General features: G+C 33.7%; 1 protein-coding gene across 1 annotated transcript in view; it reads left to right on the plus strand.

Annotated features, from left to right (window-relative positions):
* Ninac (STKc_myosinIII_N_like and MYSc_Myo21 domain-containing protein ninaC) overlaps positions 1-16,247 on the plus strand; it is a 1,002,000-nt gene that overhangs the window by 496,595 nt on the left and 489,158 nt on the right. The window lies entirely within an intron of this gene.

The following is a 16,247-nucleotide window of genomic DNA, read 5'->3' on the forward strand; positions in this document are numbered from 1 at the left end:
CATGATCAATCTTATTCATGCTCAGAAAATTAGTTTTGTATTCTTACTATGATATGAAACAGAAGATTGGAATTGTTGAAGTTTTTAGTTATCATTTTGATAAGAATATAAATCAGATAAATAAAAACAGACATGAGATGAAGAAATTTATTAGGTTTTCTTTCATAAACCCATTATTGAATGAACTAAATTAATATTTTCATAAAACAAATCTAAGACTTCTGTATTGTACTTAAGCTTGCGTCAAAAAAATGTAGACGAAATTAAAAAATAAATTTGATACATTAGATAAGTCTAATTTGATCTATGAAATATTGTGTAAATGTGATGAATGCTACATACTAAACACTTAAAGAATCCTTAAATATAATAGATCAGCATAAAAACGATTTCAAATCTATTAATAAATTCAAAACCAATCTCACAGCTTTGGCAGAGTATTAATTCTAAACTTAGTCCATTGAAATGTTACATTTTTTAGGTCTAACCTTGCATTTGTTAGAGGGCGCAATTTTATTTTATTGATGTGTCGGGGGGGTCAATGTAAAGCTAAAACCAAGTTTGTGGGGTCGCCGCCCTTGTCCCACGGCCGCCATCTTGAAAATAGGGGTTGAAATGGTTTTTACGATATATCTTTTGAACTATTCATTTGACAAAAAAAGTTTGCAAAGATTTTCTGTTGCAAATTAAATTCTCTACAACTTTGATCTAGTAACTTTTTGTTGTAGAACCAAAAATAAAAAAGTTATAAGTGAAAATATTCAAAAATTCGACAAAAAATTTCTATTTTTCGAAATAACTTTTTTTTAACACTTTTCGAAAAAATTATATCGAACCATTTTTGTAGATCGTTTCTTAAGGAACAACTTTTATGAGTAACATTTTTCCATTAAGGCAACAGCTAAGGTTTGTAACGTAGATTTTTCCCAACGGTAGATCTCAAAGCAAACTATAATATTCTACGTTACACTTCGTCCATCTCAGCCATATCTCGATCCTCCAGGAACCCCGGTAGGCGCCAGCCGACTTTTGTTTCACCGGTATCGGCAACCGGGATACGATAAACTTAAATTTTATGTTCCTAGAAAACCAAGATAGGCCTTGACGGTAACGGAATACCTCGGTGTTGCTCAGTAATGCCGGTTATGGAGAGAGGGTCGTGATTCGGTCTCTCAGAGGAAATAATTTCCACCCAAAACGGGACTAAACGACAACTAGTACACAAATCGATACTCCCAAACTAATCTTCAATTTTAATAATCGGTAAATAAATTGAATCGATATATAAAATATCGCAGAAGCAGTCCTAGACGACATGAAACAAAGACCATGGCCTCGACCATAGGTCTACGGTAACAGCATGCGTGAGGCACGCCAGCTTCGATACGAGAGAGTCACTTGACTCTCAACGTGATGCTTACTCAACGAGAGCTCACCATTACCTTCTTTTCGATACTCATTTAACGTTGCCTAGCAGCGACGATACGTCCGTCCTCCATGAGGACTTCCATAAGACTCCCTTAATGAATAATCCGGTCCCAAGCCAGATTTCCACACACACGATCCTTACTCTTTTCCTACTCAAGCAGAACTGCTCTACAAAACAATCCTGACTCATCCACGACTCAAGCTAGACTGCCTCTCACCGTACCCCTACTACATTTATACCACCTGCTTCATGCGCTCAACTCACCCGCACGCTACTTTCAGACACACATATCCCCCACATTCACTACTATACTCACACAACTAGAGTCCCAGACTTACCAGTGATCCTGCTCCCCTGGGAGCTCAGACAGAACTCGCGACTACCCTCGAGTATTCAGCAATTGAGGCCTGTCACCGCAACCTACCGCATGAGACTGCCAAAACTCCCGTATTCCGCAGCGACGACATTCCGGTCGCTCCTCTACAGTAATTACCTCGCTCCAAGAGGCTGAACCCAAGTTCAGTCGTCGGTAACTGACCGGGAGACACATTACATTGGTCACTTTTCCGCAGTGCAGCTCGACATCCTCGAGACACTAACTTACACACACACTTACGATAGTCCTCAACACTATACATTATCGTACTCACACAACCTAAACTCGCAACATTACCCAAGTATACAACTACTGGAACGCTACATCAAAATGTAACGTTACAGATTTTACAGCGCTCCGTAGTGAGTACTATTTTTCAGTACTCTTAACTGTACCTGTATTATACGTGTGTACTAATAATGTGTCATTAGTTATTGTTCTTTTTTTTTTATTTTGTTATTATAATTTTTTTAATTATAAATTTTGCAATATTATTAAATTCATAATCAAAAAAATTATAATGACAAAATAAAAAAAAAAAAAAATTAGGAATACGATAGACCCTGAAGGCCATCCGTGCAACTTCCCGCTAATTCCATGCCTAGGTGCATAAAACTGTACTTCTGATGTTTTTGAGCTCTTCGAGCTTAAAAATACAACTTGTGTGTTACTTTGAGCTCTTCGAGCTTAAAAGTCTGATAGAAGTATCATAGAATAATATTCTTTAAATTTTCAAACCGCACTAACTTTTCAATAAATCAACCGATTTTCACGCGGTTGGCAGAATTTGACGCCATTTTTTTAGTTTTATGATGAATCTTCAACTTTGAATTGATAAAACTAGAAAATTTGAAGTAATTCCAAAAAAACACTTTTTTTGGTTTTTTTTTGTTCACGATATTTCTTGAACGAATTAACTAATATTGACCGGCTTGACGGCAATCGACGTAATTTTTTCGTGCTCATAGCTGATTAGTTTTTGAAATCGATCAGTGCAGCCGTTTAAAAGTTATTCCAAAGAATGTCGGAGTTATGTTAAAAAAACACTTGTTTCCAAATATTTTATCGAGGATATCTCTCGAACCAATCGACCGATTTCCCCGTTTTTGGCAGCGATCGACGCGATTTTTTAAGCTCTAAAATTATTTTTTATCATCAAAAACGATCCAAGATGACATGACCAAGTTATGTCAAAAAAACACTTTTTTCGATTTTCTTTCGTTCACGATATCTCTCGAACGAATGAACCGATTTTGACCAGATTGGCGACGATCAGCGTGGTTCTTCAATCTTAAGAGTGGATTAGTTTTTAAAGTTCATCGATAGAGCCGTTTAAAAGATATTCAAAAAAAAAACCACTTTCAAAAATGATTTTTTTCTTATTTTTTTTTAGATTTTTCAAGATTTCTTAAAATTTATCGGTCCGAATCGGTTCAAATTCTCAGGAAATCTAAGTTTGGGAGAACTCTTTAGAACGCCGTTTAGTTCGTTCCAATCGGTTCAGTCGTTCAAAAGTTATAAGCGGGTCACATACTTACACACACACACACACACACACACATATATATATATATATATATATATATATATATATATATATATATATATATATATATATATACACATACAGACATAGTGACAACATCGCAGGAGTTGTCAGGGAAGCTTCGTAGGACCTCAAAACGTCGAGATCTGATGAAAACTCGATATTATCAAAGCGAGGTAAAACCAATAACTTCCCAATTTTTTAAAATCTTTGATATTCTTAGCGGGAAGTTAAATAACAATAACTGATGACACATTATTGGTACACACGTACAATGCTTTTCAATGATTTGTACAGATCAAGAATCTTACGGAAAATGGAAACATTAAAATTTGGGAAACTTTAAGTTAAGAAATCACTAAAGACAATTCTAAACATAAACCAGTAAAATTAGATATCATTGATTTTAGACATCTCTAAATATTTACAAATATAAATTCTTGCAACTTAGAACAAGGACGATTAAAAATGTAGTAATCATACAAAATAAGCGCTAAGAAATTTAAAATACAAAAGATAACTAAAAATTAATTAATTTTTCTATGACCGCTGCGCCAGGAAGTTATACAGTTATTTTTGATTGATTGTCTTTTAATTTTAAAAACCCACAGAAATTTTGATTTAATCTTGGTAAAAAATATTTTCGAAGACCCGGACCTACCAACAGCTCCTGCGACCACTGCTCCAGGAAGTTGTTCTTTGCGATCGATTGTCCTTTTATTTTAAAAACCCACAGAAATTTTGCTTTTAATCTAGGTATATATTTTACAGGACAATTGGTCAAAAATAACTTAACAACTTCCTGGAACAGCGGTCACAGAAGCTGTTGGTAGTTCCTGGTCTTCACAAATATTTTTTACCACGATCAAAAGCAAAACCTTGGTGTGCTTTTATAATTAAAAGATAATCGATCAAAAATAACTGTAAACTTCCGGGAGCAGCAGTTACAAGAAAATTAATTAATTTTTAGTTATCTTTTGTATTTTAAATTTCTTAGCGCTTATTTCGTATGATTACTACGTTTTTAATCATCATTGTTATAAATTGTAAGAATTTATATTTGTAAATATATAGAGATGTCCGGAAGTAAAGACATCTAAATTTACTTGTCTATGTTTAGAGATGTCCATTTTATTAAGTTTATAAATAATTAGAACAGACTATTTTTCTAAATTTCTAAATTTTTTAATTGTCTATTTATTGACTTGTCTAAATTTATTAATTTCCATTTTTTTAATTCTTTGTCATTTTACATGTTTGTTTTATAGTTTGTCTAATTTCACGGATATCTCGTTTTTTAATTGTCTATTTATTGACTTGTCTAAATTTATTATTTTCCATTTTTTTAATTCTTTGTCATTTTACATGTTTGTTTTATAGTTTGTCTAATTTCACGGATATCTCGTTTTTAAATTTTCTAATTTTATGCTTATCTTTTTTAAAATAATTCCATCTTTTTTGGTAACTGAATTTTTACATTACTACCTCTTTTATTGTCGAAATTTTAAAACATCTTTTTTTTACAAATAATTTTTTTTATTATTTCCAATATATTATTTATACAAATTTTTTACTTAGTGATTTCTTTACTTAGAGTTGCCCAAATTTTAATGTTTCCATTTTCCGAAAAATTCTTGACCGGTCCGAATCATTAAAAAACATTGTATAATATAGGTATAGTTAAGAGTACTGAAAAATATTACTCACTTCGGAGCGCTGTTAAACCTTAGCTATTGCCAAAATGAAAAAATGTTGCGCACAAAAGTTATTCCTCAGGAAACGATCTACAAAAATGATCAGATTGAATTTTTTCGAAAAATGATAAAAAAAAAGTTATTTCGAAAAATAGAAATTTTTTACTCGAATTTCTGAATACTTTCGCTTATTACTTTTTTATTCATAGTTGTACGACAAAAAGTTACAAGACCAAAGTTGTAGAAAATTTAATTTGCAACAAAAAATGTAAAAAAATTTTTTTTTATCAAATAAATAGTTTAAAAGATATATCGTAAAAATCATTTCAACCCCTATTTTCATGATGGCGGCCGTGGGACGAGGGTGGCAACCCCACAATCTTAGTTTTAGCTTTACACTAACCCACCTTACACATCAAAAATATAAAATTGCGTCCTCTAAAAAATGCAACCCCAAATGTAACTTTTCAATGGACTAACTGGGCATCATTTCGGATTTGATTTAGCTACTCTTTGAGATTCTGAATAAAATTGGTTCAAGAGAAATAAAAGTCAAACGATCAATATTAGCAATCGATTCAATTAACTCAAGAACTGAAAATAAATATTGAAGTGACATTTACAGTAACATTGAGAAATTTGATCACCGAGAATAAGTATAATATAAAAAAATTTGGAAAACAGTTGACCCGAAAGACCATCCCTGCAACTTCCTGCTAAGTTCAGTTATTACGCGCTTGCAATTTTGTCGCTTTTGCAATGTTTCTGAGCTCTTCGAGTTCAAAAATTTATTGCCATGTTATGTCCAAGGGCGTTTTTAGAGCGGTAACGTAAACGGTGGAGGTTTGGACTTACGATTTAAAGAACACACAACGGAGGTTTTAATTCCGTTGTTTCAATTATTTATGTGGGACGTTTTCGACGTTTCTTGTATTCGCTTCTTCCTGTCTCTTCTGGACTGAAGTCACTGCTTGATCCTTTCTCAGGGTTGTCGCTTTTATCTCTAAGAAATTCGTCAAAGTTAATTTCAGGTGCTGTGTCGTTATCTAAGGAACCTTACTTCGCCAGAGTGGAGGCATTTTACTTAATGATTGGCGGATGGTTTCCGCAGTTTCGGAACTAGTTTTTTTCATTTTGGCCAATTCTTGAGGAGTGTAATTGAATATTGCTTCTTCTAGACGCATTTTTTCTAGAGCTTTTTCCCTGTAAGAATTGTCCGGTGGGGGTCGTCTTTTAATGAGTTCATCAAACATTTTGACTGGTTCTTGAGTTTTTCGTCGTTGTTTTTGTGGAATAATCGTTTCTTTATTTCTTTCGGTGTTATCGTCTTTTTCAGCTTCGTCGTCCCCCTCATGACCCATGTCTGGTGATTGATTACTCATGGAGGGTCCGGGAGTTGAGGTTGGCGGGAAAACTTCGTCGTCCCCCTGTTCTTCATTTCCGATTTTCGGCGACTTGGGATCTTCAGAAGTTATGTAGAGGTTGCTATTTTCGAGATAATTTATTTTAGTCGGGAGTCGCGTTTTTCCGATTTCCCTTTTTCTATGACGAAAGGCGATTGTTTCTCTGACTTCAGGAGCACTGCTAATTCTTGTAAATTCTTGGTCTATTCTAAGATCCAAGAGGGTGACCAGAGAGCTAGACCGATTGAATCGCTTCTTTGTCTGGGAGCGTTTTATTAGATTTTTTTTGTTTTCGTGACAGCCGTGAGTGGTAACGCTGGAGAGTTATTTTCGGTATTATTATCTAATGCTTTTTCTAAGGGCTCGGGATGACCTTCTCGGTTGTATGAGAGTTCTTCAGCATATTTTTCGGTAAATTTATGGCGGACTACGACATTAAATTTATATCTATCTACTTAGACCGCCATTTTGCTTGTCTTTCGGTGACAGTCGCGCTGTCCCTTAGCCAGGTGACTCAAGGGCTGCTGGTAATTAAAGTGAAATATATCTGTAGATACGGTTTAAATTGTTGAATTGCGTAGAATACCGCGAGGCATTGTTTTTCAATGTCTGTGTATCGGGTTTCTGTGTCATGAAACACTCTTGAGACGCATGAGACTATCTTTTCTCCGTCTCCTTCCGGATCGTCCCCCTCTGTCGTTGCTTGACTGAGAATTTCAGATATTCCTGAGTCTGACGCGTTGACTGCTAGGGTGAAGGGTTTATTAAAGTCGGGATATTTTAGGAAAGAGTCTTCACAGAGAGCATCTTTGATATCATTAAATGCCCTTTGTGCTTCCTCGGTCCGAATGAAGGGTTTAGTTTTTCGCGTGAGGTCCGTTATGGGTTTAGCCCTTTCTGCGAAATTTTATATAAATCGTCTGTAATAATTCGCAAGTCTCATGAATTTTCTGGCTTCCGTATGATTTCTAGGTCATGAGGCATTTTTTAGTCATGAAACCTTTTTCGGGTCTGGTCTTATGCCTTCTTTTGTAATTACGTGACCTAAATAATCTACTTCTGCACAGAGAAATTTACATTTTTCGGGTTAAATAAATAATTCCGTCCCTTTTAGTCCGCTCAAGGTGGAATCCATCATCCGTTAGAAGATAGATGGAGCGCATTCTAAGCCAAATGGCATACAACAATAATCTAAATGGCCATCTGGGGTAGAAAATGCTGTTTTTGGTGCGTCGGCAGGGTGCATTGGGATTTGATGAAAGCCCATGGCGAGATCGAAGACGCTGAAGAAATTTGCGTCACCTAACTGGTCTAAGATGTCGATAATTAATGGTAAAGGATAAGCGTCTCCTCTAGTTATTTTATTCAATTGTCTAAAGTCAATAACCATTCTACATTTTGTTATAGAAGGGTCGTTAGATTTTTTTGGTACAATCCACAAGGGTGAATTATACGGAGAGTTAGATTTCCTTATTATTCCCTGTTTTTCAAGATTTCCGACCTGCGTGGCGATTTCTTCCCGATGCTCTGGGGGAAATCGATATTGTTCTATTCTCACCAGTTCGTTGGTGGTAGTTTCGATACGGCAGGGGAAATTCTTCGAACGACCTAATTTATCTCCAGGGAAATGAAAGACGTCGTAATTGTCCTTTATAAGAATTTGAACTTGCTCTTTTTCTTCCCGATTGAGATAATCTAATGATATTTTCTGGAGTAGAGTTTTAACACGTTCTTGCGTGTCAGTTATTCGGTTGGAATTTTCTATAGAAGGGGCGTCGGATTCGTCGCCCTCTAAGTAGGATTATCGAACTCGAACTTTTCGAGGGCCTGGGGCCCTACGTCTATGTCTACCGGGTTTGAATTGAGGTTAATGATCATGCACATGGCGTACCCGTCATCTACCTTGATAACAGCTTCTCCTCCAAGTACTCCGTTCAGAAGATTCGTTCGGGGGAGGTATCCTTCGTTCTTCTCGAAGTCTTAGACAGGTACTGTTATTGCTACTTTCATACGAGGTGGTAATGTGTAACTTGAAGAAGGTTTGGTTTCAAAGCTAAAAGGTGTCGGTTTTGAAGGACGAGATAATAAAACTAAGGTTTGATTATCATAGGAGATTTTTGAAAAAGTTGTTTCCTAGGATTTCCACTCCGGGAAATGGTAAATCTTCTTGACAAACTTGGAATTCGACTTCGATATTGAGGATTTTTAGTGTAGTTGCTCCTAGTATCTCTAAGGTACTATCACTGAGCCCTCGGAATCTCCTAGCTTTTCCGATGTCGATAATTGCTTCGGGTTTTAAAGTGGATGCATTGATGAGGCATACATTCCCCCCGATATCGATGAGGAATCGCTGATAATTGCTTAGGAGTAAATTACACGATACGTAAATTTTTGTCCAGTTCCTAGAGCAAGGACTATTTGCTCTGGGAATTTTCTTGGGTTAATTATCGGAATAGGTTGAATAGGTTTGTTTTTTGTTACTAAGGTGTTCCAGTAAAACGAGATGGTTACGTGTTCTTGAATAAAAAATTCGTTTCCGAGAATGGCCTTATGACCGCCAGGTGGTTTTGGTACGAGATGGAACGTGATTTTGACTCTGAATATTTTAAGATTTATGGAACCGGTTATAGACATTGAGCTCGTAGCAATACTTCCTATTACTCCTGTGGTTTCGATGTTGCAAAGGGCCTTGTCACGTAATTCGCCGATACAGAGCAGGTTGAGATCGGAACCGGTGTCGAAGAGGGCGTTTACTCCTCCATTTCGAAGTGCTGGACTTCGTAGGTTGACTGGGGGGCCCCTTTCTGTGGTTAAACATTCTGGTTCGTCCTTGACTGTGCTCGTAGCTCTGCTGCGGTCATCAGTTGTTGGCCTATTGGTTCCGGTGGTGACGTCGGGTTGTTCAGAATTGGTTGTTGTTCTGGTCTCGGGAGAGGAATTGGTTCTTTCATAGTCGCTTGATGGTCTAGGACTTGTTTCTGGGGATTTTGTAATATTGATCGGGTTTAGTGGTTCAGGAAACCCCGATATTGGCCTCTTTCATTCGTTTGATAGGTGTTGGGACCCTTCGTTGATGTAGGCGGAGACTGGACGGGTATACTCGCTATTGCCTCCAGTTGACGAGCGCCCGACCCGTGTAAAGGATCGTACGCGTCTCGACGTTCTCTCTTTGGGCAAAATGGATAGTTGCAGATTATCGTGGGGTCAGTCTTATGCCGTAATTTTGACTCTTCCGAATCTTCATCTTCTTCAAAGTGTACAGCCTTTTTTTTTGGACTTGATACCCTCGGATGGTAAAGGTTTTGGTTATAATTTTAGAAAGTCCGCGGCTGGTAATAATTTTGAGTTCCGGGGATAAATTGAAGGTTTCGTTCGGTTCTGAACGCGAAAGTGGAACCCATCAATTGGTGTTCCGGTCGATAATTTGGACTGTAATAATTGTCTTCGTAACTGTCGTGAAATGGGTCTACATAATAGTCTGTAGAATGTTGGGGTCCAGAGGCACTCGTCCTAGGAGCTTAATTGTACTCCTGGTCAGTTAAAGTGCGAGGCAGTTCGCGATAATTACCTCGGTCGTCATAATCTCGCGATGATCTCGGCATTTGCGGGTAATGTCTGTTACTGTCATGTCCGGATCGTCTGTGGAATTCTACTGAGGGTGGTAGAGACTTGCCTGGTATAAGTTCATCGCCTCTTATAGATCGCCTACGTTCAGGTCTTCTGTAAGCGTCATTTTCGATGGCATTGTACATGTCATCTAGAGTTTCGGCTCTTCTTATTTTGCATAGGCATCTTAAGAAGTTCGGCAAGTATTCGTACAGAGTGGTAGCTACAGTTTTTAAATGTCTGTTTTACTACAGGCCTGTCCTATTCGGGGCCGCAGCAGCTAAACTTTTGTGCCAGGTAATGTATGGGTCACCCTTTTTAGTAGATTTCATAGAAATCTAACTATTGCATTGGTCCTCATGACGGAACTTTTAAAAAATTTTGCTATATTCCGACTATACTCGTCGAGCTGAGTCGGAAAATGTATATAGTTCAAAAGTTTATATATATATATATATATATATATATATATATATATATATATATATATATATATAAGGGTGGGTCAAAAAAATCGAATAATTTATTTTTGATTTTATACTCTGAAAAATAGGTTCGTAGACACCTAAAAAGAATTCTCTCCAAGTATAAGCTCTTAATTATAACGGGAAGGTCCTCCGCTTTGCGGGTTTCTATTTTTTTCGAATAATCAGATAAAAAAATTTATATCTCGCTTCCAACTGCTTGGAAAAATATTCCGTGGCATAGATTTTGTGAGAAATTGAATGCTTTACAAAAAGGTCTCTTATGACTTTTTCAAAAACTCAACCGATTAAAAGATATTCATAGTTGAAGTTTGGCTATTTTAAGGAAAATATTCGTTTTTATTATGAATTTTATAAGTCGATGAAAAAAATTATTTCGGATTGCGGAACTCATGATTTTGTAGGAAATTTACTGCTCTACAAAAATGGTCTCTTATGATTTTTTGATTAAGTGAAGCCGTTACGAGATATTCATCGTCAAACATTAACGAATATCAATATTTCCAGTTTTTGATCAATAATTCGATAAATTTTAATTTAAACTATGAGTTTCAGGAAAATTTACATAAATTTGAGTTTCGATCGATAAAGAAATGTTATAATAAGTTAGATAAAGAATTATTGGAATTATCATTGATTTTCCTTGGAGAAATGCCTCAAGAAAAGATTTCTTTCAAACGTCCTGGTGCTGTTCATCATGCTAGATGGATGGCTAAGGCCATTTATAGTTTGAAAATGTATCTATTCAGAGATGAATTCAAACTCTCTCAGAAAGAATTGCATGGTCTTCGTCATTTCTGTATTTTTATAGTCACATTGTATTTAAAAGCTTGGTTTTCATCAACTTCTGCAACAACTGCTGCTTATCATGACTTGCAGTTTATGAAAAATTTATTGGAGTACAAACATATCAATCCTTTGATTTCTTCAGCTACGTGTGAAAAAATGATTTCGCACTTATGGTATTTGAGCGATGAACTTGCCATTTTATCACTGTTTGACGATGGCGTTCCATTAGAAGTAAAAAAAAAGTATTGTTGAAGCTGTTAATACTCGTGAAGGTACAGATTCTAAAGCTAAAAGATTTGTAATTGCTAAAAAGATTTGAATTCATTGACGCAGAGAACTCTGAGTGACTTTGTGTCTAAAAAGTCATTAAATCTTTTCAAAATCTTCGATCTACCGTATGACTTTCTTGATGTCGATGTTGAATTATGGCCTACTAATGAGAGTTATCTCGAAAATAAAGAATACTTTCAACAACTAAAAGTTGTCAATGATTCAGCAGAGCGAGCTGTTGCATTAGTCAGTGAATATAATCAATGCTTGACAAAAATGAAGAACAATTCCAGTACTTATTGCAAGTTGTCAAAGAACATCAAAAACATTCCCAAATTGTAATAAAAGAAATTATTTATAGTAATAGCGTACTGTTATGTTAAAAATATAGACAATTATATTGCAATTGATAATTCAATAAAAAATTTATCTATAAAAAAGTTAAATACTGGTTGTTTCTCACTTGATTCAATACTTTTCATATTAAATTTGACAAAGAAATATGTCATTCACTTCAAATTAAACTAATCATTGGCTATATGTCGAAAAAAATGCTCTAATTATAAAATCGAGTTTATAAAATTCATAATAAAAACGAATATTTTCCTTAAAATAGCCAAACTTCAACTATGAATATATTTTAATCGGTTGAGTTTTTGAAAAAGTCATAAGAGACCTTTTTTGTAAAGCATTCAATTTCTCACAAAATCTATGCCACGGAATATTTTTCCAAGCAGTTGGAAGCGAGATATAAATTTTTTTATCTGATTATTCGAAAAAAATAGAAACCCGCAAAGCGGAGGACCTTCCCGTTATAATTAAGAGCTTATACTTGGAGAGAATTCTTTTTAGGTGTCTACGAACCTATTTTTCAGAGTATAAAGTCAAAAATAAATTATTCGATTTTTTTGACCCACCTAATATATATATATATATATATATATATATATATATATATATATATATATATATATATATATATATATATACAGGGTGTCTCTGAAGTGGCGGGAGTAATTGTTGGGGTCGATAGAGAAAAAAATACTGAATCGAAAGTTCCTGAGCCAAAAATTTTTTTGGGCCATAGAATTTGAGTTATGAATTAAAAACGATAGCCAATCAGAAGCGCGCTATTCGAAAAATGAAAATGAGCGGGGAAGTAGAGGAGACGCGAGAGTGAGATGCTGCAATAGCAGCTTACTCGCTCACACAAAGCCGAGCATGAGAGGGGATTGTGACGCTATGAGCCGAGTACGTAAGTGTGAATGAGTGGATGTATGAGGTCGCAAGCGGACGGCTTAATGTATGAGTGTGTGTCCGTGTATCGCAGCATTATTGGAGGCGTTGTAACGCTGAATTAAAGCTAACCGGGTACTCTAAGACAGAGGAAAAATTTTAATTTTTATTTTTATTCGAAAAAATTTAATAAAAAAATAAAAAGGCCCAAGATTTAACCAGACCCACAGAAACGGAGAGTAAATTTTTAATTCTCATTTATTTTGCTGGGGATTATTTTCAAATACAAAAAAAAAAAAAAGGCTAAGATTCAACTGGAATCTTAATTGCTTAATAAAAGGAGTAAAGTGTAATGATGTGAATGCAAACTAATAACATTAAAGTAAAGTTATCCTTGAACTGCCGAAACACCTGTAGATTTTTTTGAAATGATTTCTTTGCTAAGAAAAAGGGAAACTAAAATATCAAAATTACTAAAACGTGAATGCCATTTCTTTTTCATATTTTCTTCGACATTTTACCTGTCAGTGAATAAAAAGAATATTTAAATTGAAATATCAAAATTATAAGGACTTGAATTCAATGTTTTGTTAATTTATCATTTGACATTTTACCTATCAATTAAGTGATAAATAATTTAAATTAAAATATCAAAATTATCAGGGCTTGGGTGCGATTACTACTTAATTTGATACTTGGGATTTTACCCGTCAATTCATTAGAAATTTATTTCAATTATAAGATCAAAATTATGAGAACATGAGTGCGATTTATTTTTAATTTATTATTCAGGATTTTAACAGTCAATTGATTGATAAACAACTTTAATTAAAATATCAAAATTATCAGGACCTGAGTTCAATTTTTTTTTTTAATTTATTATTTATTTACCTGTCAATTAATTAAAAAATAATTTTTATAAAAATATCAAAATTGTTCGGACTTGAGTTCAATTTTTTCTTAATTTATAATTTGACATTCTACCTGTTAATTCACCGATAGATAATTCTAATAAAAATATCAAAATTATTCGGACTTGAGTTCAATTTTTTTCTTAATTTATAATTTGACACTCTACCTGTTAATTCACTGATAGATAATTCTAATAAAAATATCAAAATTATTCGGACTTGAGTTCAATTTTTTTCTTAATTTATAATTTGACATTCTACCTGTTAATTCACTGATAGATAATTCTATTAAAAATATCAAAATTATTCGGACTTGAGTTCAATTTTTTTTTTTAATTTATTAGTTGACATTTTACCTGTTAATTAACTGATAAATAATTTTAATAAAAATATCAAAATTATCAGGACTCGAGAGCGATTTTTTTCAATTCCTTATTTGACATTTTACCTGTCAATTAATTAAAAAATAATTTTAATTAAAATATCAAAATTATTGGGACTTGAGTTCAATGTTTGTTTTAATTTATTTTTGACATTTTACCTGACGATTAATTGAAAAATTATTTTACAGAATAATTCCCAGCAAAATAAATGAGAAATGAAAGTTTTCCATCCGTTTGGTTGGGTCCGGTTGAGTCTTGGGCAATTCCTTCTGTTTTCAAAAATTATTCCGAGCATAAGAAATAAGTAATAAAAATTTTCTATCTGTTCGTTTTGGTCCGGTTGAGTCTGGGGCCTATTTTCTTTTTTGAAATAATTTTGTCAATTAATAATTGATAATAAATTTTTTCAATCAGTTTTTATCGTCTTGTCAAGATTAGGCTGATTTTTGTTCAATAAATTTTTGTTTGTTATTGAAAAGAGAAAATAAATTTTTTTGCATTCTTCTATTCTTGGCTCTGGTCGAGTCTTGGGCATTTTTTCGTTTTTAAAAATAATTCCTAGCAAAATGAATGGGAAATAAAAGTTTTCGATCCGTTTGTTTGGGTCCGATTGAGTCTGGGGCCTATTCATTTTTTTTTAAGAATAATGTTGTTAATTAATAATTGATAATAAAATTTTTCAATCAGTTATTCGAAGTCTGTTTGAGATTGGGCCTTTCTTTTCAAGGAAAATTAATCTTGGTGATCAAGTAATAAAAATTTCTATCCGTTTATTTGGGTCCTGCTGCGTCTTGGGTCTATTTTTTTTTCTTAATAATTTAGTTAATTAATATTTAGAAATAAAATTTTTCGATTTATCTTTTTCGGGTCCGGTCGAGTCTTGGGCAATTTTTTTGTTTCGAAAAATAATTCCCAAAAAAAACAGGAATAAAAGTTTTCTTTCCGTTTGTTTGGGTCCAGTTAAGTCTGGGGCCTATTTTCTTTTTTAAAAATTTTGTTGATTAAAAATTCATTATAAAACTTTTCAATTATTTTTCTTGCTCCAGTCGAGATCAGGCCCTTTTTCAAAGGAAAATAATTTTGCTGATTAAAAATAGAAAAACAAAGATTTTCAATTTATTTTATTTCGGGTCTGGTCGAGTCTAGGGCATTTTTATCGTTTTCAAAAATAATTTCCTGCAAAATAAATAAGTAATAAAAATTATTTATCCGTTTGTTTGGGTCCAGTTGAGTCTAGGGCCTCATTTGTTTTTTTAATTAGTTTTGATGATCAACAATAAAAATAAAATTTTTGGATCATTTTTTCTGGGTCCGGTCGAAATTGAGCCTTTTATTATAAAAAAGTTAATTATGATGATTAAAAATGAATAGTAAAATTTTTTTATTCATCTCCCTTTCGGTCTGATGGAGTCTTGGGCATTTTTTCGTTTTTAAAGATAATTTCCAGCAAATTAAGTAAGTAATAAAAATTTTCTATCCGTTTGTTTAAGTCCGGTTAAGTCTGTGGCTTATTTTCTTTTTTTAAATAATATTTGATTAATAATAAAAAATAAAATTTTTTAATTAGTTTCTCTTAGTCTGTTTGAGATTGGGCCTTGTTTCGAAAAGAAATTAATTTGGCTGATTGAAAATGAAAACAAAATTTTTCAATTTATTTTTTTTTTTGGGTCCGGTCGAGTCTTGGGCGATTTTCTTCGTTTTTTAAAATAATTCCCATCAAAATAAATAAGTAATTAAAACTATCTATCTGTTTGTTTGGGTCCGGTTGAGTCTGCGGACTATTTTTTTTAAATAATTTTGTTGATTGAAAATTAATAATAAAATTTTTAATCATTTTTTTGCTCCAGTCGAGATTGGGCCTTTTTTAAAAGAAACAATTTTGCTGATTGAAAATAAGGAAAAAATTTTTGTACTGTTATTTTTTGGATCCGATCGAGTCTTGGGCATTTTTTCGTTTTTAAAGATAATTTCCAGCAAATTAAGTAAGTAATAAAAATTTTTATCCGTTTGTTTGGGTCCGGTTGAGACTTGGGCCCATTTATTTTTTATAATAATTTTGTTGATTGAAAATTAATAATAAAATTTTTCAATCATTTTTTCTTGCTCCAGTCGAGATTGG

This window comes from Cotesia typhae, unplaced genomic scaffold (genome assembly GCF_013202065.1).
Source record: "Cotesia typhae breed Kobodo isofemale line unplaced genomic scaffold, CoteBio_Ctyphae contig_17, whole genome shotgun sequence".
In the NCBI taxonomy this organism is placed as follows: domain Eukaryota; kingdom Metazoa; phylum Arthropoda; class Insecta; order Hymenoptera; family Braconidae; genus Cotesia; species Cotesia typhae.